General features: G+C 37.8%; 1 long non-coding RNA gene and 2 pseudogenes across 3 annotated transcripts; 2 read left to right on the forward strand and 1 right to left on the reverse strand.

The window, feature by feature from the left end:
• Positions 1 to 12,438: 12,438 nt before the first annotated feature.
• On the reverse strand, positions 12,439 to 16,088 carry LOC106369501 (annotated as a pseudogene).
• Positions 16,089 to 17,531: 1,443 nt separating this feature from the next.
• On the forward strand, positions 17,532 to 19,252 carry LOC125585381. Of its 3 annotated transcripts, XR_007322308.1 has the most exons (5): positions 17,540 to 17,646; positions 17,846 to 17,920; positions 18,078 to 18,558; positions 18,645 to 18,736; positions 18,829 to 19,252. It is a non-coding gene; the product is annotated as an uncharacterized LOC125585381 (long non-coding RNA). The 3 variants fall into 3 exon arrangements; XR_007322306.1 differs by having other exon boundaries at positions 17,532 to 17,920; XR_007322307.1 differs by having other exon boundaries at positions 17,537 to 17,920; positions 18,645 to 18,713.
• A 1,528-nt stretch (positions 19,253 to 20,780) lies between these two features.
• LOC125585823 lies at positions 20,781 to 24,151 on the forward strand (annotated as a pseudogene).
• Positions 24,152 to 26,369: the final 2,218 nt, after the last annotated feature.

Raw genomic sequence — 26,369 nt, forward strand, 5'->3', positions numbered from 1 at the left:
TTAGTTGATGATTTAGGGTTTAGAGTTGATGTTTTAAGTTTAGATTAGTTAACCATATGTTTTTTTTTTTGTCAAAGGTAATCAAAATGTTATAAATGTCTTTTACCCTTCGTTAAAGATGAGGGTAAAAGTGGTTAGTGTAAACATGAAAAGTGGTACTTTGAAAATGGTATTTTTGGCAATTTTCCGTTAGGTTATGTAAAACTTGATAAGCTTTCTAGAGAAGGGTCTAAACAAAAAAAAAATCACACATACACAAAGTCATGAATTCTGTTTTAATATATAAGATATTGAATTAAGGGAAATTGCCAAAAATACTATTTTAAAAGTACTACTTTTCATGTTTACACTAACCACTTTTACCCTCATCTTTAACGAAGGGTAGAATACTTTTATAACCTTTAGATTAAATTTGACAAAAAAAACATATGGTTAACTAATCTAAACTTAAAACATCAACTCTAAACCCTACATCATCAACACTAAACCCTAAATTATGAAACATCAACTCTAAACCCTAAACCCTGAACATCAACTCAAAACCCTAAACCCTAAACCCTAAACCTTTAAATCAAAACCCTAAAACATCAACTCTAAACCCTAAACATCAACCCTAAACCCTAAATCTAAACTAAAAATATCAACTTTAAACCCTAAATCATCAACTCTAAACCCTAAACCATGAAACTTCAACTCTAAACCCTAAACCCCGAAACATCAACTCTACACTCTAAACCTTAAACCTTCAAATCTAAACCCTAAAACATTAACTCTAAACCCTAAACACAAACCCTAAATCATATATTTTCTGAAATTCGAACCCTAAACCCTAAAACACTAAACCTTCAAATCTAAACCCTAAAACATCAACTCTAAACCCTAAACGTAAACCCTAAAGCCTAAAACCCTAAACTTTCAAATCTAAACCCTAAAACATCAACTCTAGGGTTTTAGGGTTTAGGGTTTAGAGTTGAAGGTTTAGAGTTTAGAGTTGATGTTTTAGGGTTTAGGCTTAATTTTTTAGGGTTTAGGGTTTAGAGTTTACTTTTTAGGGTTTAGGGTTTAGTGTTGATAGTTTAGGGTTTAGTGTTGATGGTTTAGACTTTAGAGTTGAAGTTTAGGGTTTATGGTTTATAGTTGATTTTTTAGGGTTTAGAGTTGAAGGTTTGGGGTTTAGGGTTTAGAGTTGATGTTTCGGGGTTTAGGGTTTAGAGTTGATGTTTCAGGGTTTAGAGTTCGTATTTCAAAAAAAAAAAGTTTAGGATTGATAGTTTAGAGTTTAGAGTTGAGTTTTAGGGTTTAGGGTTTGAATTTCGAAATAGTACAATTCGAAAAAAACTAAAAAAATTATTTTTTTATTTTTTTAGATTTTTATTTATTTAAATATTTATCTAATCTATTAAAACTAAAGTACAAATAGAAATTGACCCTAACTTTTCCTAAAAAATTACAATAGGATGCCATTAACTTTTAATCAATAATAGTTCCTATATTTAAGCAAACGCATTAATTAATACAAGGGGAAATAACATTTTTACCACTTTCATGCTACAACTTTTCATTTTTAGCACCAATAAAAGGACATTTTCAAAAATACATTCTTCATTAAGTGGCAAAAAACTCTTATGTCCTTGTTCTTTATATATATAATAAATAAATATTTAAAAAAATAAAAATCCTAAAACTCAACTCTAAACCCTAAACCATCAATCCTAAACCCTATTTCGTTTTGAAATACGCTATAAACCCTGAAACATCAACTCTAAACCCTAAACCCCGAAACATCAACTCTAAACCCTACACCCTAAACCTTCAACTCTAAATCCTAAAACATCAACTATAAACCCTAAACCCTAAACTTCAACTATAAACCCTAAACCCTAAAAAGTAAACTCTAAGCCCTAAACCCTAAAAAATTAACCCTAAACTCTAAACCCTAAACTCTAAACTCTAAACCCAAAATTCTAAATTCTAAACTCTAAACCCTAAACCCTAAACCCTAAACCCTAAAACTCTAGAGTTGATGTTTTAGGGTTTAGATTTGAAGGTTTAGGGTTTTAGGGTTTAGGGTTTACATTTAGGGTTTAGAGTTTAGAGTTGATATTTTAGGGTTTAGATTTGAAGGTTTAGGGTTTAGGGTTGATGTTTTAGGGTTTAGATTTGAAGGTTTAGAGTTTAGTGTTTAGAGTTGATGTTTCAGAGTTTAGGTTTTAGAGTTGATGTTTCATGGTTTAGGGTTTAGAGTTGATGATTTAGGGTTTAAAGTTGATGTTTTAAGTTTAGATTTAGGGTTTAAGGTTTACGTTTAGGGTTTAGAGTTGATGTTTTAGGGTTTCGATTTGATGGTTTAATGTTTACGGTTTAGGGTTTAGAGTTGATGTTTCGGGGTTTAGGGTTGATGTTTCATGGTTTAGGGTTTAGAATTGATGGTTTTTTTTTTCCAACTTACAACTTTATTATAATGTCGAATAATAATCCTCATGGAGGATTTGAGTTATTGATACAGGTATATTATATATAGGATTGAAAACAGCCGGAGAATCATAAAATTGTTTAGCCAAGAGATCAGCGGCTTTATTATCTTCCCTTGGAATCCATATAAATTCAGCATCTTCAAATTTCTCCTTCCATCCTTTGATTTCCTGAATCCAGGTATGCATATGAAAGTTCCTCTTCGACGTTGTCAATAACTCCTGAACCTGTTTGTTGTCACCTTCAAAAACCACTTTACAATAACTTTTGATGCACGTATGTTGATTGCCATTAGAAGAGCTTGCAGTTCAGTCTCCAAACTTCCATCTCCATTAACTGAACGTTTACCCTGTCCTCCACCTAGAAAGAATCCTTGATCATCTCTGAATATCCAACCTCCTGTTGACATATGTTGTCTCTTACTCCCATCGTAGTTAATCTTCACATAACCACAAGGATGAGATTTTACAGAGTCCAAGTGCCTGAGTGTTCTAGAATCAAAGTAAAGAGTGTTTGTGTAGAAGAGAATGAAGAATAGTGATGAGTCTTAAGAGAATAAGAGATAGTATGAGGAGACTGAGAGAATAAGGAACGAGACTAGGAGACTTGATAACCAGAATAAGATTCAAGAACATAGTATGAAAAAGAGAGACTCTCTCTCTTTAAGGTTTACAATCTCGCATAAGGAAGCTTTTATATGTCTTTACTTTCTACAACAATTAACCTATATCCTAAGGCTGGAAATGCTGGATAATATGGATGGACAGGATGAGAGTAGACAGGTCTTGGTCTCCTTAGTGCAAGCTGGAAAGGAGAGGCGCGCCTTGACTGAATGGAGGGAGGAGATAGCTTCATTTGAATTACACGGCTAGGATGGATCCGTGAGTGAATAAGGCTGTAAAGGTAAAACTCTTTTCCCTTTCCAGCATGTCCCTTGACTCATCTGATCCTAAGGAATATTCTTCTCCTCCCTTAGCTTCCAACGGTCACATTTCTTCAAGCAAGCCATGCCCTAACTTTGCACTTCTCTTCTTTTGGGTTTCCCGGATGTATGGTCGAAAGGTGTGGTCGTACGGTCGATGGTACGGATCTCATGTCCGTACCACTCGCCCTATTTATGCACAATACTCTTCCTTCTTCTTCTGATGATCCACACACCTTCTCTTAGTTGCCCATGTCCGTACATGTCCGTAAATGGCCGTACACACGCCCTATCTTTGCACCTTGGACCCTCTTCTCTCTAACTCTTCCAAACCCTTCTTCTGATCAGTTAAGTCCCTCCTGGACTTAACTTCTCAAGATAAACACTTCAGGATACTTCTGAAGCTTGGTTGAACTCTTCTGAACATCTCCTGAAGCTTGCCCTATCTTTGCACAAGCTTCTATCTTCTCTTCAGCTCAACACTCCCCCTCAAGCTTGACTCTAGGAGATCCTGAGCCAAGCTTGGAACCCTGAAGAGTCTCCCTCATTAAAAAACTTGCAAAGAAAACCCTGTGGGACAAAACTTTGCAAGGGAAAAAGAGTAGAGCTCTTAAGGGCCTAGGGATTGGCCAATGAACTCTTGCGCCTTAGAACCAGTGTGGTTGGACACAAGAAGTTCTGGATCACGGCCTAAAATGGTGCAGCAACTCATCAAGACTTTGCGCACTTAACAACTCAACTTCACCTCTTCATGGAACCGGTTTGAAGTCTCCCCCTCTCAACTGACTTCACAGCCATCTTAGAGAAGCTAGGACACGACCAGATCATTTTCAAAACACCAGTGAGGCTGATCAACACTTCACCACAAGGCTTGCCCTCTTCATAGACCAGGTTTGGAATCTCCCCCTCTCAACAGACATCACAGCCTCTTTAGAGAAGCTAAGAGATGACCCGGAACTGTTTAATGAGGCGCCAAGCAAAGGTACCTGATACATATCCCAAAGGTGCATCAGTACTTATCAAGAAACAAGAATTTGAATATCCTGCATCACAATTGATGCACACAATTTAATCAATCTTTTTCAGTATAATCACAGTTCAATCAATTCATTTCTAGTAACTTTCTCAAGCTTAAGCACTTAATGGAATAATGAATTGAACTGAAAGAGACTAAGGGACACTTCCCTTTTTGTTTTGGTGAGGAGCTTTCTATGAGCATACGCCTCCTCCACTTGTACACATTCCCTTGTACCGGCTCATCTTAGGGACTGATACAGCTTGACTCTCCACTTGATGCTCCCTCAAGTAGTCTCTGTAGGTATCACATCCATCTCCTAAAGATTGCTTATCAAGATAACAAGTACCTGATACAATATGAACACAGTGCCACAGTTCTTTAGGAGAGAAATCAAATGACATAAGCTTATCTTTTCAGACTAAGCCGCATTAAATCAATGAGTTTTAAGGAGATAAGTCTATCATATTGAGTAACATGATAAGTAGACTTCCCTTTTTATTTTTGCTGAGTTTCCCACTCGGCCAATGCACCATCTTCTTGGCACCATCACTTGTTGGATGACTGAATGGGTCTATCAGCTTCTCCTCAACCACCTCTCATTGAAGCCGCATTGATGGAGAGCCTTCCTCCTCACTCGTCCTTCTTAGAAGCCTTTGCAAAGACTTATCAGACCATGAAACTTGCTTATTACCTTTCCCCCCTAAAGCTTAGTTTCCGATACTTTGATTTGGGACTAAGCTTGTGCAGGTCTAAGCAATTTCATGGCCTTAGACTATCGGTCTCAACAGACTTTGGTGATGGTCTTGGTCTTGTGAGCTGCTCTCTTCCTTATACCAGGAACTAGGGTGTTTGAATCACCATAGAGAGTCCTCACAAGACAGTCTTTCATTGCATAATGTCCCATGCTACACTTCCTGTAGTCTTTTGGTATTATGCAATGGCAATATCTCATTACAATCAATCTCCTTGTGTACCTAACATCACCACAACTCAATGCAAGATTAGGTTCATCCCATTGGGACCAAAGCAAGATCATACATCTTGTTTGATCACCAATGCCTCAATAAAAAAATTTTTGAAACAAGCAAACACAGGAACAAGATTAATCAACCAAATACAAAACCTTTTTTTTAATGCATGAATGCACAATCTTAAAGACCAGTTTTATATGAATGCACAGGTTCAATCCGAGAGCAACAACATCTATGCACACAGTTTTAATCAAGACCAAAGACTCAAGCAACTTCAGACAAACTTCTAAATGATGCAAGATGCCAAGGCAGGATAAGACAAGGGCTATAGCAGCAGAACACACACGGATTGAAACAAAGAAAGACAAGTTTAGAAACATGACGAGAAACAGAACCAGACATGAAAGCAAAACAAGAAATAGATCAGGTTTACTTCCTTGTGTAAAAGGTGAGGAGTGGCAGCTCTTCACATACCACATGGATTCCTCACTTGCTGAACTAACAGCTTATCGTTTTTACCAATGCACTGAGGAGATACCTCCGCCTCCTCTACGAGCAGCTTACTAGTTGCTTGTGAGTGACGTTCTTCTTCCCTTCACTTCGGCTAGATCATCACCCATGGTCAGCTTGCAATGGTCTTGAGTTACACAGGTCACTGAGTAACAGGGTCTTTAGGTAGCTCCATTTCCACTCTTCTTCAAGCTTGGATAGTGTATGGGGTCCAAGCTTATGGTGAGCATCATTAATGAGCCTAATGATCAGGAGCACACTCCTCACGGAGTGCGCTTTCAACCACTGATCAACCCTTCCCTGTTATCACCAATGCCTTTTGGTAACTAGCCTTCTCTCCATTGCACACACAATGGGTAACTTCTTCCTCTTTTAACTCGGATTGGTGATGGACTAAGGGCACTTCCTGTGACCCTGAAACAACACTCAACCTCCAGTAAAGATTAGAAACGAATGCATTGGGTCAGTCCTTGGTGTACCACCAGGCTTGAGCACCAATGTCTTAAAACAATGATACAATGCAATGCAATGATCTTACAGAATTAGAAACTAGATGCCATGGCCAATTTTAAACCTCTTTAATCAGCTATTAGGTATGAACCTAATGCCTCAACATAAAGATGCTTCAAGACAGTATGCATCTTCTTTAAAGAACCTTTAGCTTTAAAGTTCATGCACACAACTCTCAATGAGACAAGCTTATGAAAGCACAACCGTTCTAAAAACATGATGCAAGTAGCTGAGACAATCTACTCAATTCTACAACACAATCATGATTAAACAAGCTCTGACAATGCACAAAACAAAATATGAGATTCTGGGACTCTAGACACAACTCACGGCACAATAAATAATAACACAAGCTCTTATTAAGGGTTAGAAGGTTTCTTACAACCAAGAGATCCGAGCTGATCTCTTGAACCTCCAAGGACACGGTTCATCTGAACTTGGCAGGTTTGAGTCTTGGATTCAGTACCCAACCCCTCTCCTTAGTGTCTCCATCCCTTTTACAATGCTCACTCTTCACACCCTTTTCATCCGCCTTCTTACCACCTTCCTTGCTGGACCAAGAGCTTCCCTCCGCCTTCTTTGCTTCAAGCAATCCGTGTAAACCCTCCTCTTTCTGGACTTGGGAATACACATCTTCAGGCGTGGGGAGCTTCTTATCTCTCAAGGTGAACTGAATGAGAGAGCCGTAGGCTGGACTAGACATTTTGTCTTGCTCTCTCTTCTTGTTTAGGACATCCGGATCAATGGACTGAGGTCTGAGCATCTCTAGTCCCGACCATAGAGATCTGGACTTCCCTGGATGTGCCGTGACCTCAGCTTCTTCTTGGGAGCTCCATCTAGATTGGTTCACATATGCCTTGCTGAGTGTGTTCCATAGCTTTCTAGCCATCTCACATATGATTGGCGCCAAGGAATCATGAAGAACAGACATGACCAAGCGATCCTCTCGTTGCCACTTCTCCTCTTGAGGAGTGCTTTAGCTGACTTCACCACCAGCAGGACCAATGGATGCTTTTGAAAATCTTGGTGCATCCTTAAGACAATGTTTTCATACACCCCTTCCTCCAAGAGCTGTCTTGTCCATGCGCAACCAACCTCTGTAGTTAGGACCTTCATATGATGTTGGGATGACCAGGGATCTTAAGTAACTCATCTTGAGGGAAAAAGAACACCACTGTCTAAGTGCACTTCAAAGATGAGAGCTTTGTAACTGGATGAACTTGGATCTTCAAGGAGCGTTACTCTGGGTTTCAAGGGGCAAAGCTCAAGACTTCTCCACACAATAGGAGCCTGTCTTAACTTTTACCCAGATGTATGAACCCAGAGAAAGAACTGGTGTGAGCTAAGATGAAATGGCGTGAGCTAATGATGAACTGGAGCTTGTGTTTGGGTTTGTTGCGGAAGCTATCACCAGGAGTCTGAGTAACCTGGCTCTGATACCATGAGATTTTACAGAGTCCAAGTGCTTGAGTTTTCTAGAATCAAAGTAAGGAGTGTTTGTGTAGAAGAGAATGAAGAATAGTGATGAGTCTTAAGAGAATAAGAGATAGTATGAGAGAATAAGGAGACTGAGAGAATAAGGAACGAGACTAGGAGACTTGGTAACCAGAATAAGATTCAAGAACAGAGTATGAAGATGAGAGACTCTCTCTCTCCCTAAGGTTTACAATCTCGCATAAGGAGGCTTTTATATGTCTTTACTTTCTACAACAATTAACCTATATCCTAAGGCTGGAAATGCTGGATAATATGGATGGACAGGATGAGAGTAGACAGGTCTTGGTCTCCTTAGTGCAAGCTGGAAAGGAGAGGCGCGCCTTGACTGAATGGAGGGAGGAGATAGCTTCATTTGAATTACACGGCTAGGATGGATCCGTGAGTGAATAAGGCTGTAAAGGTAAAACTCTTTTCCCTTTCCAGCCTGTCCCTTGACTCATCTGATCCTAAGGAATATTCTTCTCCTCCCTTAGCTTCCAATGGTCACATTTCTTCAAGCAAGCCATGCCCTAACTTTGCACTTCTCTTCTTTTGGGTTTCCCGGATGTATGGTCGAGAGGTGTGGTCGTACGGTCGATGGTACGGATCTCCTGTCCGTACCACTCGCCCTATTTATGCACAATACTCTTCCTTCTTCTTCTGATGATCCACACACCTTCTCTTAGTTGCCCATGTCCGTACATGTCCGTACAAGGCCGTACACACGCCCTATCTTTGCACCTTGGACCCTCTTCTCTCAAACTCTTCCAAACCCTTCTTCTGATCAGTTAAGTCCCTCCTGGACTTAACTTCTCAAGATAAACACTTCAGGGTACTTCTGAAGCTTGGTTGAACTCTTCTGAACATCTCCTGAAGCTTGCCCTATCTTTGCACAAGCTTCTATCTTCTCTTCAGCTCAACAAAGGAGGTTTCTTCCACTTCGAGTGCTTGTGCATCCCACTTAGTCTCTGGGTTGTATTGATATTTCTTTCATTTTTATACAATACATGAGTCCATTCTCTTGCTTCATGTTGAGCTTGTTTGAGATCTTCTTTCCAACTAGTTTGCTTCCGACCATAAACCAATAAGTTACGGCTCTTCCTTATGCGCCAAAGTATCCACAAAGGTTGTTGTCTATCGATTGGGTTGAGAGCCTTATTATTTACTGAGGATATAATAGCTTTTAACTTTTCTTCAAAGCTGATACGAGTGTCAATAAAAGTACGGTCTGGTAAGTTTGCTCCTATCCAAAGTGCTTGAGTATACGAGCAGTTAAAGAAAAGATGTTCCATATCTTCTTCCAACACACAACATCTTCTGCACACACTATCTTGAGAGACCTGTCTTCGTTTTAGAATTGATCCCACAGGCATTGCTTCAGATAGAATTCTCCATAAGAAATGTTTGAGCTTCGGAGCGGTATTTAACGTTCCATAGGGATGCTTTAATTTCAGTTGATCCCCTTGGTGGTATAACTTGTTGATCTTGGTTATGCATACTCAACCAGTAACCTGACTTAACCGTATACATACCATCTTCAGTATAGTTCCAACCCAATAAGTCTTGTCCTCCATATTGGCTTACTACAATGTGCCTGACTAAATCCACATCCTCTGGAACCATGATACGCTCTACTAGTTCAACATTCCATTGTCTTGTACCAGGCAGAAATAGAGAATTAACTGTGTGATAATCATTCTCTATATTATTAATACCTCTTGGAGCTCTAGGCAGATGAGTAGGGAGCCAGACATCCCTCCAGATCAAAGTCTCTTCGCCATTACCAATTTGAACCCTCAAGCCTGATTTGAGGAGCTCCTTTCCTTCCATTAGAGATCTCCAGATAAAGGATGGTTTATTACCAACCCTCGCATTGAGAATAGTTGTATCCTGATGATAACGGCAACGCAGAACTCTCGCGAGTAGACTAGATGGTGTTTGGCCAATTCTCCATACTTGTTTGGCAAGTAACGCCAAGTTAAAGTTCTCAATATCCCGGAAATCTAGCCCACCCTCTTTCTTTGGAATACTCACTCTCTTCCAACTCAACCAGTGCATCGATCGTCTCCCCGTTCCTTTACTCCACCAATATTCAGCAAAGAGTTTCTCAATGTCTTCACATACTCCTTTAGGAAGTTTGAAAACATTCATTGGATAAACAGGAATAGCTGAGACTATTGTCTTAAGTAGAATTTCTTTCCCTGCTTCAGATAGATATTTATTTGACCACCCTTTTGTTCTGTTTTTAATCTTCTCCAAGATAAATTCAAATATCTCTTTCTTCTTCCGTCCTATAACTTCTGGTAGACCCAAATACTTACCACATCCTCCATCATTATGTATGTTAAGGATCGTGCGGAGTCTTGTCTTCATATTGTCTGGAACTCGAGAACCAAATGTAATAGCTGATTTATTTAAGTTAACCGCCTGCCCAGAAGCCTTTTCATACATCTGTAGTATCCTCTGTATAGTCTTGCATGATCGTGGATGAGCATGGCAGAAAAACAGGGCGTCATCAGCAAACAAAAGGTGATTTATGGTTGGTCCATATGTGCTTATCTTCATTCCCTTCGGTTTTGTCTCCGCAGTAGCCCTCAATAGAAAATGACTAAGCACTTCACTGCAGATGATGAACAAATAAGGTGAAAGGGGATCACCTTGGCGTATTCCTCTCTGTGGGATGATGTTGCCTGTTGGAGATCCATTTATCAATGCTGAGAAGCTTACAGTACTAACACACTTCATTATCCAACTGATCTATTTTGCATCAAATCCCTTGCAAATCATTGTGTCCTCCAAAAATTTTCATTCTAAACGATCATACGCCTTCGAAATATCAGTTTTTACTGCCATATATGACTTCGCCCACCTTTTCCTACTCTTAAGAGAATGCAACATCCCATGGGAAATAATAACATTGTCAATAATGTTTCTCCCCGGAATGAAAGCGACTTGGTTCTCAGCTATTATGTTTGGCAGGTGCTGCGTCAATCGACCAACAAGTATTTTGCTAATAATTTTGTAGCTTACATTGCAGAGTGATATCAGTCGAAAGTCACCCATAGCTCTTGGAACTTCTATCTTCGGAATCAAACATAAATTAGTCTTATTAATCTGAGGATCTAAGATACCATTATCAAAGAACTGCTGAACTTCTCGAATGATCTGATCTTTAATGGTTGGCCAAAATTGCCTATAAAAAGCTCCAGTAAAGCCATCCGGTCTCGGAGCTTTGTTTGGACCAATACTGAAGACAGTTTTTCTAACTTCCGCTTCTGTAACTGGCCTGGTAAGATCCTCATTCATCTCCCTTCTAACTCTTGCATTAAACTGGTTAAAAGCGCCATCATAATCAAAATCTGCATCTCTTGTTGTAGTAAATAGGTTCCTGAAGCAATCTTCTGCGGCTTGACCAATAGCCTCATCACCTCTTTGCACCATTCCATTTTCATCCTCAATTGCCATTATTCTGTTTCGAGCCACTCTTGTTTTTGTACAAGCATAGAAGAATTGAGTATTTCTATCCCCAGCCTCCAACCATTGGTTTCTGCTTTTTAACCTCCAAAATTCTTCCTCATCACAATACGCTTGAGATAGTTCTTTATGTATCTGTCGTATCTCATTAGTCGAGTGACTTCCATAGGAGATCGCAAAGTCGAGTTCTTCTTTTAGGTGAGCAATGCGGATGACTGCGTTAAATGTATGTTTCTTCTTCCACCGAGAAACTGAACCTCTGCAAGCTTTTAGTCTATCCTGAGTAGATGTGCCTGATCTCTGCTCCATCCAAGTAGATTTAACTTCTTCTTGGAAGCTCTCCTCTTTGAACATTTTTTTATCATATCTAAACAGTTTCACCGGCCGGTTAGTTGTCTGTTAAATTGTCGTCACCAGAGGTCGGTGATCAGAAGCTTCAAACGCAAGAAATTCTGTTTGCGCCGATGGGAATTGAGCTAACCAGTTTGAATTAGCCATACTTTTATCAAGGCAACAACGTATGTCATGAGTATGCCGCTTCCCATACTAAGAAAATTTGATTCCTGTTGCTTTCAGATCATGAAAGTCACATGTTGCAATCATTCTTCTAAAATCAACAAATGATCTCTCTGGTCGTGCTGGTTCTCCTTGTTTCTCATCATTGCTCTTGATTTCGTTAAAATTACCCATAATCAACCAAGGGTATGTTCGTGTAGTGGCCATTCTCTCCAAACGTTCCCATAATTGATGTCGCAGAGAAGGATCAGGATAACCATAGACAAAGGAGAGATAATAGGAAACATCATTCATTCCAACAACGCAGTCTACAAGATTTGGATATTGAAACAAAACTGAAACAGATACATACTTCTTCCATAAAACAGCAATTCCACCACTCATACCCTGTGGTGGAACAGTTACATGTCGGTCATAACCAAGATCACAGACCAAGTCTGGCACATAATCATCCTTTTGTTTTGTTTCCAGCAGGCATAGTATGTCCGGGAAATACTTCCTTTGTATTTCCTTGAGGCGTCGAACTGTAGGGTCTACACCTAAACCCTGACAGTTCCAAACGGTTGTATTCATGGTGGAGCTGGTGGGTTAGGGCCCACCGCGCCTCTCACTTGATCAGTTGTTGTGTCATTACCGCTAGCTTCACCTCTCTCCAAATTTGGACATTTGAGAAGGCCTTCTTCCATCAGAGCTGCCTCTACTTTCCTCTTGCGTGCCTGCTGGGACTTAGAGCGTGGAGGCATGGTATCATATAACGATTGCATGGAACTCCCATCGGTTTCCTCCATGATTCTCTTGCCTTGTCGTGCATCATCCCCTGGAATGTCTCCTGTGGAGTTAGAGAAGATTGGAACCGGATTGAAAAGCTCGCTTGACTCCAGTTCTCCTGAAAACATGCATCCCAGCGGCTCCGCATTGTAGTCTTCATCATCTTCCATCACCTGGTACTCTACCCCATTTGGTACGTCATTCTCCTCATTGTTATTCTCCTCATCCATCTCATGAATTTGAATCTGGACTCCTTGTTCCGCCAGAGGAACAAGAAGCGGCTCATCATTATCATCTTCATCATCATCCTCAGAGTCATGATCCATTCCGCCATTTTGGATCAAACAACTGCCAGAATCATGTGTGAGCATTCCACATACCTCGCAGAAACCCCTTAGCCTCTCATAACGGAATTTGAGGAGTGTGTTGACTCCTGGAGTGAACTGGAAGTTCTTCTGGAACTGAAGTGGAAGATCAACATCCCAGTTAACTCTGACACGAGCATTTTTCACACGAACCGTCGTCTCTGCATTGTAATTAACATCCATGTATTGCCCCAATGCACGTCCTATGTGCATGATTACATCTTGGTTCATGTACTGCAGCGGTATACCCCTTATCTGGATCCAGAGAGGAATGAAGTTCAACATCAAAGGGTTAAACAGAGGAGACCACTGTTGCATTATGAGCATCCGATCAGCAAAGGCCAGGGTCCTCTCCTGAGGACATTCTCCATTGATACCTCAGATGGAAACACAAACTGGAACCGCCTTCCTTCGACAATTCTTCCATGGACCAACCCTGCATGTCCCCACTGTCTTTGTAAAGCCGCAATGATCTCACGAATGTTTTGTCGCCTTGGGATTACAGGGCGACCAATGATGATGAAACGGTTCTCTGCTGCTTCTTGGTTGACCACGTCCAGAGGTAGTGCCACTGGTTCATCTTCAACACCCAAATCTAACTCTTGTAAATTCCGGTGAAGGTTATCCGCCATTGTTATCAATCTTCTGTATTTTTGTAATAAAAATTTGCTCAAGATAGGATTGAGTGTGTGGAAGAATCTAATGATTCTAGATTGCCATATATAGAGTTCCGGGTAGTAACTCCAATACATAAGTGCATCACGATGTGTAGAGGCCATTGTGGGGATAATCGTCGGGGAGTGGGCAGTAAACCGTCGTCCACCGTCGAAAACATCAATAACCGTTACCGAAATAACAGTGCAAAGTCCAAAGAATAACCGTTTCCAAATCGTCTTTTTTCGCCTTCTTTCATTGTTTCTTTCAAAATCACAATTTGAATCCTTAACCTCAATTATAATTATCTACCTTGCATAATAGGTAAGAAATTTAGCTTCACGGATTTCGTCAATCCTACCTTGTGTGGAGATAAAAAAGATTAGTGAGTTGATGTTTTAAGTTTAGATTAGTTAACCATATGTTTTTTTTGTCAAAGTTAATAAAAAGATTATAAATGTCTTTTACCCTTCATTAAAGATGAAGGTAAAAGTGGTTAGTGTAAACATGAAAAGTGATACTTTGAAAATGGTATTTTTGGCAATTTCCCTTATTTCATTAAGATTAAATAATTTAGTCTTTTATTTTATTCCTAAAAATCTTTTAATGAAATATCATGACAAGATTCAAATCACCTCTTTTGAGTTTGTTCGAAGAATGAGAGATTTGATCATTCGTCTAATGTTTGTTTCTCCCGAATATCATATCTATCTATTATAATTGTGAATGAGAGATGTGAACTATTTATTATAAGCTTTCTGGTTTATCATTTAATAAAAAAAATATTTATTAGTTTATACATAGTTTACATACAATAGAATGGTAAAATATTATATATCTTTATCGGTATAAGTAACTAAACCTCTAATAAAACAAATAATTTGTTTTTGTTGTTCTAGAATTAAATTTTTAGACAGAACTGGTGAATATATACTAGACATACATTTGTATTTCGAGTCTGCACTTATATTTTATAACATTTTGATATATTAGATTTGAACACTAACCTGTGAATAAAGTTTGCCGGTGATTTTCTTCAAAAATTTGATTCTTAGATATGTATCTGGAGTGGAACTAATTTTTACAGATGTTCATCTTTTTTAATTTGATACTTATGTAATGCACCGAATTCACAGAAAAAAAATTATATCAGGGAAAAAGAAACGAGAACGAAAGTACAATTTTATAAAGGTAAAAAATAAAATCACTTATGGAGAGTCAATAGTACACAAATCAAGAGCACAAAACGTAATTCACTTTCGTCATTTTACAATCGATGTTGCCTATCTGGTTTTGGTGATTTGTGTCAGCCGCAAAATTTAATTTATTTTTGTGCATATAAAGTCTTAATAATAATTAAAATAAGCTGTAAAACGTTAACTCTTCAATAAAGATAAAAAGATGATACATCTCAGAGACGAACATTTGTATTCGTCATTTACAATCGATAAATATTGTAGTGTTACAAAATATTAAAACCATTTAATAAACAAACATTATTATACAAAAATCACTCCATAAATGCGTGTGGATTACTATATAAAACCCAGATCAATACATAGATACGATTTTAAAACAATTTATTTGCGTAATTTCACCTTCTACACAACCAAACAACTAACAATATATAACCGATATACAGTAGTGTATTTCATGGTTTGAAAATAAAATATATGCCGGCTTATATTTGACTTTTTCTAACACAAGGAAAAACGAAACAGAAAAGTTGGTTAAGCAATTAATTAATAAAATATAAGAATGGAATAAAGGCTTCGAATGTTTACAACCGCTCCGTCCTGCACCGCAGTTAACAGTAACAAAAATCTCTACATATACCATATATCTATACGTTTTTATAACTGTTAAAATCGTACCGCAGTTGAACCGCTTGTCCCGTACCGCTCAAACCGCAGTCACCATTCCGAGCCAAAATCAGGAGAGAGGAAGTGGTTAAATGTTAGGATAATTCACTATGGAAGGAAGTGAGAATGACGTGAAACCCTTATTAGGACCGAGACTCCTTAAGAAATGGCCTCCAATGTGAATGTTTGTTGGCTAGAAAGACATTCACATCAAAACTTCAACCAATCTCTCCTTCACACAACACTTCCTCTTTATGCTATTACTTAATTCATCTCACACTATTTTAAACTTTTTGAAGTGGTTATGAGAATAATAATGTTGGGGATGCCCGACTTTTCATGGGAAGATACTGATTAAATTAAGAACTTGGGATAACTATAAGTATTTCTCTATAGAAATACATAGGACAGAATCTCTGCGACGCATCTTAGGACAGTCTTCGATGCGTGAAAAGCAACATTTGTTTTGTCGGATTACGGAGAGCCAAATATAAAATTTCATAAACTTTTTTTTTTTTTTAACAAGACGAGCCCTAATCCCCTCCTAGGTCCGGAGCCAGTCTGTACCATTACGGCCCTGGACACTTCTTCCCACCCGAGACTCGAACTCGTGACCTCTCAGACCGGAGTCTGAGGTGTTACCAGTTGAGCTAGCTCGTCCGGGTATAAAAAAAAAATGTTTGTCTTATTTAACTAAAGCCAAAGTAAGACAAAAACCATGGTAAACGCCTCAGCTATTTTATTCATTAAAATGTTTTACAGAAGAAAACTAAAACTATACACCAGATTTAAGCCATCAATATTGTTGGAGATTTATTTTTGTTGAATCCTGGAAAATACAAAAACTAGAAGAGGAAGAGAGAAAATAGAATTACACTTTAGTAGAAGATTTAAAGGCTTTAACAAATTTATAATACAATTATAATATATTAAAAATCAAATCTCTTAGATAGCACAAAATTATGATGATAAAGATAACATACAAATAATAATATTCAAAATAGAACTAGTTAAATATTTAAATGACTATTTTCCAAACTTTAAATCTTTACATTAAGAACATATCCAATTCATTGATAGTTTTACCTCTATAATAGTATTCAGAGATAAAATTATTCTAACTCATTTCTATTTTTTAATATTTAAGATTGCTATTTTTCTCTATTTTTAGAGTAAGAAATAAAATTCATCTATTTTTACTCTGTATTTACAAATACTTATATTAGAAGAATAAATTAGAGTTTATCTCATTTCTATTATAAAAATTCCTCTATTTTAAATGAGAAATGACAATACATTGGAGATGGTTTAACACCACCATGTTTGTAAATAATAAATCATAAATCTTAATAACTAAATTCAAATTCAAACATAAAATACTTTAAAATTTTAGTTAATGATATTTTGAGGAAAAAAACAAAATTCTTTGTATGTTATTTTGGAACAAAAAATTATTTTAATGTTTAGCATATGTGATTTTCTTATTATAAATGGTTACTATCAAATTCATTATAAACTTTAATAAGTTTGTCATTTTGTAATGGCTAATATTTTAAATATTGAAATATATTTAAAGTAAGACTTTATACTCCCTCTAATTCATATTAAGTTTCATCTTAAGTTTTCAAATTTTTTTATTATAAGTGTCATTTTAAATTTTAAATACAATTATCAAATAAATTTTCCAATTTTTACTTTTAATTTTAGTTTATTATTAATAAAAATAAATAAAACAATGTATTAAATAGGGGTAAAATAAAAAATTGATATTTTAAGAAAATTCATTTGTAAAACTTTAGAAACTCTTATTATGAAACGAAGAACAATCTATCTATATTATAATAGTACACTTTGCTCACTCCTAAAGCAGTCCACATATGCAGTTTTTAAAGTCTGTGGGTCCCGCGTTCTGTACGGTTTTGATTGGTCGATTATGTTTGGTGTTTGGTCTGATCTTGGTTCTCCATGTTCGGTTAGATTATAAGTCAAACGCTGCGTTTATGCCGTTGAATAGATTAGAGTTTCATTCTTTTCGTTCTTCCAGTTTCTTTCTCGCCGTCAACGGTTAACTTAATCTGCAAACCCAAAGATTTTTCCTTTCATCTCTTAACCTCCCCTATCATTCAACGTATCTTAATTTCACCAATAATTTTTTTTTTTTTGTAACTGGCTTCAATTTCACCAATAATTGTTATCCACATTTCACTTAGTTACCATTTCAACCTCTTTGGATTCTTCATGACAAATCTATAAATAGGAGAAATACATTGAACGATGTCGACCTCTCCGTTATGGACGTATGGTATCTTAAGAGTTGAATTTTGCAGGTACAACACAATCAGAAATATCAAAAGCTTCACGGAAAGAATCAAAGGCAGTGGATCTCAGAGGACCTATGAATGGTAAGAACTAAAATATCTTCCTTTTCTTTTATGAATTTTTAATCCCTCTTTCTGTTTCCTTCTCTCTCTTTGCCTGTGTGAGATTTTCTCCTTCTTCATTACTTTTTGCCAATTGGTGATTTCTTTCATATGATTCTTCAACCTCACTTGTAAACAGCTTATCTCGCATTGTCATCACCTGCAGTGAGTTTCATCTAAACATGGAGATTTGATCGTATCCTTCTCGTCTCTTTAGAGCTGTAAGTTTTTTTTTTCTTTTTTTTTTCTGGCCTTTTTATTCTTGATCGTTGTACATAATCTCAGCCTCTTTCTCAAAACTGGTCTCTTCTCTAAGATTTGTGTCACTACGAGAATTATGTGATTCGCGGTTCCAACTCTATTGAGCAGGTAACACCCATTCTTTAAACATATTTTAGTACTCTTATGTTGTTCCAGAATAGACTCAACTCAACTAAGGTTAGCACTGTTGTCCTCCTCAAGACACATGAAACTGATTTTGTTTTCAAGTCTTAAAATTGTTGGTCAGATTTTTGGTGTCCTCCAACAAAATGGCTGGTCCGTTGTTTGTTGCACAACTTGTAGTAGGAAGCTTACAAAGGAAACCGATGTGTTTCTTCCACCTTGACAGGAGTCATCAGGTATAAACTATGATTCACGATGATTCATTTTCAAATTAACAAACTAATATAAATATCTGCTAAAATTTCACGTCCTCTCGATACAGGTTCTGTGTTGAACTAGGTATTGTTGACGGAAGGGACAGACAACAGAGATGACAAAACTCATCAAGGAGGTAGCAAGTCTGACTCTTGAGGAGTTACGTTTTACTTTCACACAATTCCTATTATAATTTTGTATATAATTGTTTCTCTTACTCTAAATCCCCACAAACCCCCTACCTAATTCAGATTAGTAGCGGTGAGGAAATGGAGCTACCAAAATGTCCTTTTCAAGCTACAGCCTCACTCCAAATCACTGTACGTTCACAGTCTCAGCAATCAGTGAAGCTTCACATCTTATTTGGCACTCAGGCAGAGGTAGGACGAACAATATATAGAATCTGCCAGCAACATATATGATGCGCCAAAGGTTTCACTGAGAGTTGGTGAAGCAAGTCTGCAAGGTTCTGCAGCCGACGATAACAAATCCCCCCTGAGTGATTCTCGCAAGGCCATCTAACCGTCGACCTCTCTGTTTTAATTATCTATTTCTAAGTGTTTTCTCTACTTTGAAGTGTGAAGTTTGGTTCTCTTTGATTTGATGTACACTATTTCTTACCGGTGTAAAAATTACTATGACTTTAATAATAAAAGGAGTTTGTTTAAAAAAAAATAGTAAAAGGAGCAACGTGTCTTTACTTATTAACCAATGTTTCCAACTTTATAAATCAGTAAAGTTTAATGCATAAAAATCGGTCATGTAAACATGAATTTTTTTAATATTCTCTGAGTCAAAAAATGTAGATTACAAAAAAATGTAGATTACAGGCTTACAGCCTAAAATTATAATCGATGCAATTTCAGTTACTACCTCTGCAATGAAATTAAAAATAGTCTTCCTTGCAAAATAAAATAAAACACACCAAAGCAATCAACTAACCGTAACACACATAAACAATTAACAAAAAAAATTAAACAAATTCAAAGAAACAACAAACATATAATCGTACCTTTGGGATAAGCCATTTGAACACTAAAAATAACAAACTCACAAATTCATCACAATATAACCAGTTCTAGCTACATAAACTCATAAAGCGACCTACGGTTTACCAAAAAATACTCATGAAATACATAATATACAGTTCTACCCACACCTACTGCACAGTTTCAATAACAACTTCACAAACTACACTTTTCACAAAGAAAAAACTTCACAAACTGCAGAGACTCCAAAGATAAGAAAAAAAACTTACTGTAAATACAGAAAAAGTCAGTCTCGCCCCTAGTAATAGATAATGATACCCAATGTTTTTTTCTTGGCACCACAAATGAAGTTAATGTCTATATAGCATTAACGAACGCGTGTGGTTGCACGATGGTAGTCAAAAAGTGGTCTTGCTTTTACCATTGGGACGAAATTAAGACTAACTTTTTGCAGATAAATACATTGAAAGTCCTGAACGGCTTGTCAATAAAGATTGATTTAACTAATGGAAATGTAAAAGATAAAAACAGTATAAGTAATTTAGAGTTCTGTTTTAGACATTATAAATACATTTATCTGACTCTATCACCACAAAGGGCTTAAATGACATCGCTAATAATATGGATGTGAAGTTTGGAGGTGTGATTAATACTATGGGAGATGGGGGATAATATTTAATCCATACAAATTCGCTACAAGACAGACCTTCACCATCGTTTTGAACAATCTAATTAATAACTTAATTGACGTCCAAAAATTGTGGATGTAGTTTCTGTACACAGTATTCAAAGAACATTAAAATTCCTTTTAAGGAAAAGTGCACAAAAATTGTAGGTGTGTGTTTTATGTGTGTTTTTATTAGGTTTGTTGATAATTATTAATTATGTATTTCAGGGCCTCCTAAACATTTTTTTAACACCATTGGAGATCAAGCGGCAGATATTAAGATTCGATATTTGATCAAGACCTGGATTCAAAAGCGTAAAACCCCTCAAAATACGCTCATTGCAACATGGGACGCCGATTACAAAGACTCTATCGATCGAATCAGAGCGGCGGCTCATTGCATCTTGTTAACCTACTGTAGAGGTTCAAGATGCGATGAATTCCTGAAATTTGATGAAGGAGAGGTTGTAAGGCGTGTTTGGGATACGCTTCTAACTCGTGTGGACAGGGTATCACGACATGACCTGCCGTAATAGCAAGGCAAGCTATGAAGAAGAGGAGAAGGACTGTGGCCCCTAGGAAAGTAAGGAGGAAGGGGCAGACATGGAGAAATAATTATCGAAGGTCAAATAATGCCCATAGGGCAAGGGGAAGGCAAATGCAACACTACAGGAACCATAACCGTGGTGGATTTCTTCCATCGGTCAAAATAGCATTGATTCAGGTTTGTCATTATCATCATTGACTAAATAACTGTCTTCATCGTTTGTAGTATCACTCATTTGTCCGTAATAATGCCCAGGGGACAAAGGGAAGGCAAAGTCAACACTACATGAACCATAACCGTGGTGGATTTTTTCCATCGCCCTCCAAAGTGAGTTAGCTGAACACTATCTCCTTGTCTAATTTAATAGGAGAAAGGATCCTTGTCTAATTTAACATCTCCTTTATATATTGATTTCTCACTTTATTGGCTTTAATAGGAGAAGAAGATGATGCATAACCTCCGTCAGTACATTGTTCCTCTCCACCGTTACGTGGCCCTCATGGATTTGTGTTTTTGTTTGTTTGTTTGATACAATGGGGAGCTGATGAGAATTTTAAAACTTTTAGGAGAGGAACGAGAGATTGTTTTACAAGCTTTGATAGATAAATTGCTTCCGGTTGTGTACACCCCCACCGTGGGTGAGGCTTGTCAGAAGTATGGGAGCATTTTCAGGAGGCCTCAAGGTCTTTACATCAGCTTGAAAGAGAAGTGCGGTTTTAATAAAATCAACATTCTCTATTACAATATGGTCTGGATTCAATTATTTGTATTTCTAAGTACAGTTTGACATTTCTTTTAGGGGAAAGATTCTTGAAGTGTTGAAGAATTGGCCACAGAGAAGGATTCAAGTTATTGTGGTCACTGATGGTGAGCGTATCCTCGGTCTTGGAGATCTTGGTTGCCAGGTAATCAGAGTCTTTAACACTCGATCCCACATGTGATATGCGTTCTTTACCTTTTTTGTTGGTTTTTGAATGCTGTAAAATTTCCAACAAGGAATGGGAATTCCAGTTGGCAAGCTTTTTCTTTACACAGCTTTGGAAGGAATCCGTCCATCGGCTGTAAGCACTGAAACCAAAAGCTTCTGAACATGTTGTTCACTTATGTTTGATTCTCCGTAGTTCTGATGTTACTGTGTATATCTATTTTCACATGCAGTGCCTTCCAATTACCATTGATGTGGGTACAGACAGCGAGAAGCTCCTGAATGATGAGTTTTACATTGGACTTAAACAGAAGAGGGCAAACCGGCAAGGTCTATTATTATCTTTCATACTTCTCTCTACACGTCTAGTGTTCGATCTATCTATGTTTCAGACAGAAACTGAGAGTTTTGATTGCTTTCTGTTATTTTAGGAATACACTGAGTTTCTGCACGAGTTCATGTGTGCTGTTAAACAGAACTATGGAGAAAAAGTGCTGGTGCAGGTAACCATATGATCGATACTGCTAAAACTTGTTTTCTCAATCTTGTGTTGATATAACATTACATGTAACTCTTGGTTTCAGTTTGAGGGTTTTGCAAACCACCACGCATTTGAGCTTTTCTCCAAGTACTACTCTAGTCATCTCGTTTTGAATGATGATATCCAAGTGAGATCTTGTCTTCAGCATAATATCATTTTTTGTGAGTTTTCTGAAACGTGACTAGTAAAAACTTGTTTTGTCTGTGTAACATTACAGGGTACCGCATCCATGGTGCTTGCTGGTCTTATTGCGGCTCAGAAGGTGCTTGGTAAAAGCCTAGCTGACCATACCTTCTTGTTCTTGGGTGCTGGAGAGGTGAGACCTGAAAACATATACGTACCAAATAAAGCTTTTTATATAGTCCGTTTTGTGTTACTAATGCTTTTCTTTTTTAAATCTTTGCAGGCTGGAACCGGAATCGCTGAGCTAATTGCTCTTAAGATTTCCAAAGAGGTTAGATAGTAGTCTTTTGGCTTCATGCTATTTCTGATACCTTTACTCTTTCTTGTCAAGAATCTATAACTGTATTGTTTTGCAGACTGGAACACCAATCGATGAGACCAGGAAGAAGATTTGGCTTGTGGACTCCAAGGTATTGTTGACTACATCATTGTTAACTACTGTTGCTTTTCTTTGTTCACTTACGTAACATCCTTTGAATGATCTTGCAGGGACTGATTGTTAGCTCACACAAGGAATCGCTTCAGCATTTCAAGCAGCCATGGGCGCATGACCACGAGCCCGTCAATGAACTCTTGAGAGCTGCTAATGTACTTTAAAACAAACTCATCTTAACATCTTTTCATGTGTAGATGACATATATATCTAAGTATTCATAACTTTTTCTCAAATCAGGCAATCAAGCCAACCGTGCTCATTGGAACCTCTGGTGTGGGGAAGACTTTCACAAAGGAAGTAGTGGAGGCCATGGCCACCTTCAACGAGGTTTTGTTTCCTTCTTTTATCTGCTCTCTTTGTATCTATGCATATTTTTTCTGATGTCTTCTCTCTGTGGTTGGTTACAGACACCCTTGATTCTTGCTCTCTCAAACCCAACTTCTCAAGCCGAGTGCACCGCTAAACAAGCTTACACATGGACCCAGGTAATGATCTAAAGCTTATACAAACAAGTGAGTTTTTATCTGATGCGACTAACAAGACTGTTTTGATTATAGGGTCGTGCAATCTTTGCAAGTGGAAGCCCGTTTGACCCTGTTGAGTATGAAGGCAAAACATTCTTTCCTGGCCAGGTTCGGTTTGTTGTTTACAGTAACATCGTTATTCCACAATCCACTGATAATGTTCCTTTTCATTAACACCCTTTTTCACATGCAAACAACTGCTGCATCTTCCCAGGTCTCGGTCTTGGTTTTATCATGTCTGTTGCCATTCGTGTCCGTGATGACGTGCTTCTAGCAGCTTGTAAGTACAATAAAACTGTTTTAAGAAACTAATGTTATAGTTAAAACTCGCCAGGTGTGACCATAAGTTTATGCATCGAATTACATCGTTACTACTAGCTAGACACCATTTGTTGATTCTTCTTTGTAAATTGTGTGTTCCAATTTGTTTTTCTATCAGCGGAAGCTCTGGCCTCGCAAGTGACGGAAGAGAACTTTGCGGACAGGTTGATCTATCCGCCTTTTACAAACATCAGAAAGATCTCTGCTAACATTGCAGCCAGTGTGGGAGCCAAAACTTATGAACTTGGTTAGTTTTCATTATTCTCCCATATGTATATTTTTTATGGTGTCAAAATATTTACTTTTGCAAAAAATATGATTTGATGTTGTTTGTTATCGTTGTTGCAGGATTGGCAATCGAACCTGCCTCGTCCTAAGGACCTGGTCAAGATGGCAGAGAGCTGCATGTACAGCCCTGTCTACTAGGCTTGGGCATAAAATCCATAATCCGAAATCCGAACCGAATCTGAACCGAAAAACCAAATCCGTATCCGGTCCGAAATGTTAAAAATACCCGAATGGATCTTATAAGGTGGTACAAAACATATCCGAACCCGAAGTGTTATTAACCGAACCCGAACGGGTAAACGAAAAACCGAAAAAATCAAAAAATCCGAAAAGATATTCGAAAAAACCGGTCCGAATGTCCAAACTAATATACAATGTAATTATATGAAACATGAATATATACTTCAAATATTCAATTTCATATTTATTTTGATATGATATCTAACAATAAGTATTTAAAATTAAATAACTACTTTAAATACTTAATTATATATAAACAAGTATATATTTCTTATGTTTTGCTTTTAAATTTTAGATTTTATTTCGGGTATACCCGAACCGATCCGATATAACCAGAATCCAAATGATATATGGTTACTTTATGGGTTCTATGATGTGATACAAAACCGACCCGAACCCGGTGTGTTATATCCGAACCCGACCCGTACTTGTAAATTTACTAGAATGGGACCTATGAGGTGCAAAAAAAAAAAACCAAAATCTGAAAAACCCGATCCGAACTCCAACGGGTACCCGAACGCCCAGGCCTACTGTCTACAGTAACTTCCGTTAAATAATCTTTTCCACCATTTTGTCTCCCCCCCCCCGGCTTTTCATTAAATATTAATCCAGTACAAATTCGCAACAAGACCTTCAGCATCGTTTTGAACAATCAACAAAAACTGATTGCTTTTCAACATTTTGTGTTTGCAGTCATTATAGAACACCTCTCGATAAAAAAACCATGGACAAGTAGAACTTGGTGGTATCAAATCCTCCGGACCTCCTTAGAGTGGCTGGAGGACTGTGTAAGTCTTCTGCTATGACTTAGATGACTTATTGATAAGTTTTCTTTGTAGACGACTTACCAATAAGTCGTCTGGTAAGTCGTCTGATATCTTCTAACTTGTACCCTATTTTATATGCAACATATTGATGCTTGGATTAATGTGCTGAGGAAGAGGTACGACGCTAACCCACAACATTTCAGGAGCGAGAGAATGTGCTTCCTTGATCATCTCTTTGCTCAGCAATGGAGATTCAACTACAAGGATTTTAAGGACTCGGAGCCCGATCAGAACGGTTTAGGAAGAAGACTCCCTGGTGGGGCGTGGAATTATTATGCAGGCACTACACCATCATTTTGCCAATCGAACAAGGTTTGGGGGACGGATATTGATGATGTATATGCGCCAGTGAACTACAACGACACTCATTGGATTGCTATGTGGATATCGATTCCTAAGAGGCACATAGTCGTCTGGGACAGTATTTGTTCCAGTATCTCCCCTGAAGACCTCGATGTGGTAATGGAGCCTTTTCTCTACATGGTCTCTTATCTGCTTGTTGAGTGCGCTTCCTCAGACGAACAACGTGCCCAATACAGCTTGGAGCCATTCACATATGAGAGACCGACCAATATACCTCCGGCCCGAGCTGGTGATTGTGGCGTGTACACTCTAAAGTACATTGAATGTCATGCTCTTGGGATAGAGTTTAGTAAAAAAGACTTTGCCAAGGCCAACGGGAAGACTATGAGGGATAAGATGGCGGTGGATATATTTCAAGAGCTTCCTGACGTTTATGAGTTCAAAAACAAGGAGAATGATGCCAACCTGGGTGCGTATGAGGGGTGATAAATAGGCTTCGTTAGATTATTTTGTACGGTAAATTAGGCTGATGTGTGTATTTGAACTTGATCCCTATTTTGTAAGTCTTCTGCGCCCTAAACCTTCAAATCTAAACCTTCAACTCTAAACCCTAAACCCCGAAACATCAACTCTAAACCCTAAACCCCGAAACATCAACTCTAAACCCTAAACCCTAAACCTTCAACTCTAAACCCTAAAACATCAACTCTAAACCCTAAACCCTAAACTTCAACTCTAAACCCTAAACCATCAACACTAAACCCTAAACTATCAACACTAAACCATAAACCCTAAACCCTAAAAAATTAACCCTAAACCCTAAAAAATCAACTCTAAACCCTAAACCTTCAACTCTAAACCCTAAACCCTAAACCCTAAAACCCTAGAGTTGATGTTTAAGGGTTTAGATTTGAAGGTTTAGGGTTTTAGGCTTTAGGGTTTATGTTTAGGGTTTAGAGTTGGTGTTTTAGGGTTTAGATTTGAAGGTTTAGTATTTTAGG

This window comes from Brassica napus, chromosome C4 (assembly GCF_020379485.1).
Source record: "Brassica napus cultivar Da-Ae chromosome C4, Da-Ae, whole genome shotgun sequence".
NCBI lineage: Eukaryota > Viridiplantae > Streptophyta > Magnoliopsida > Brassicales > Brassicaceae > Brassica > Brassica napus.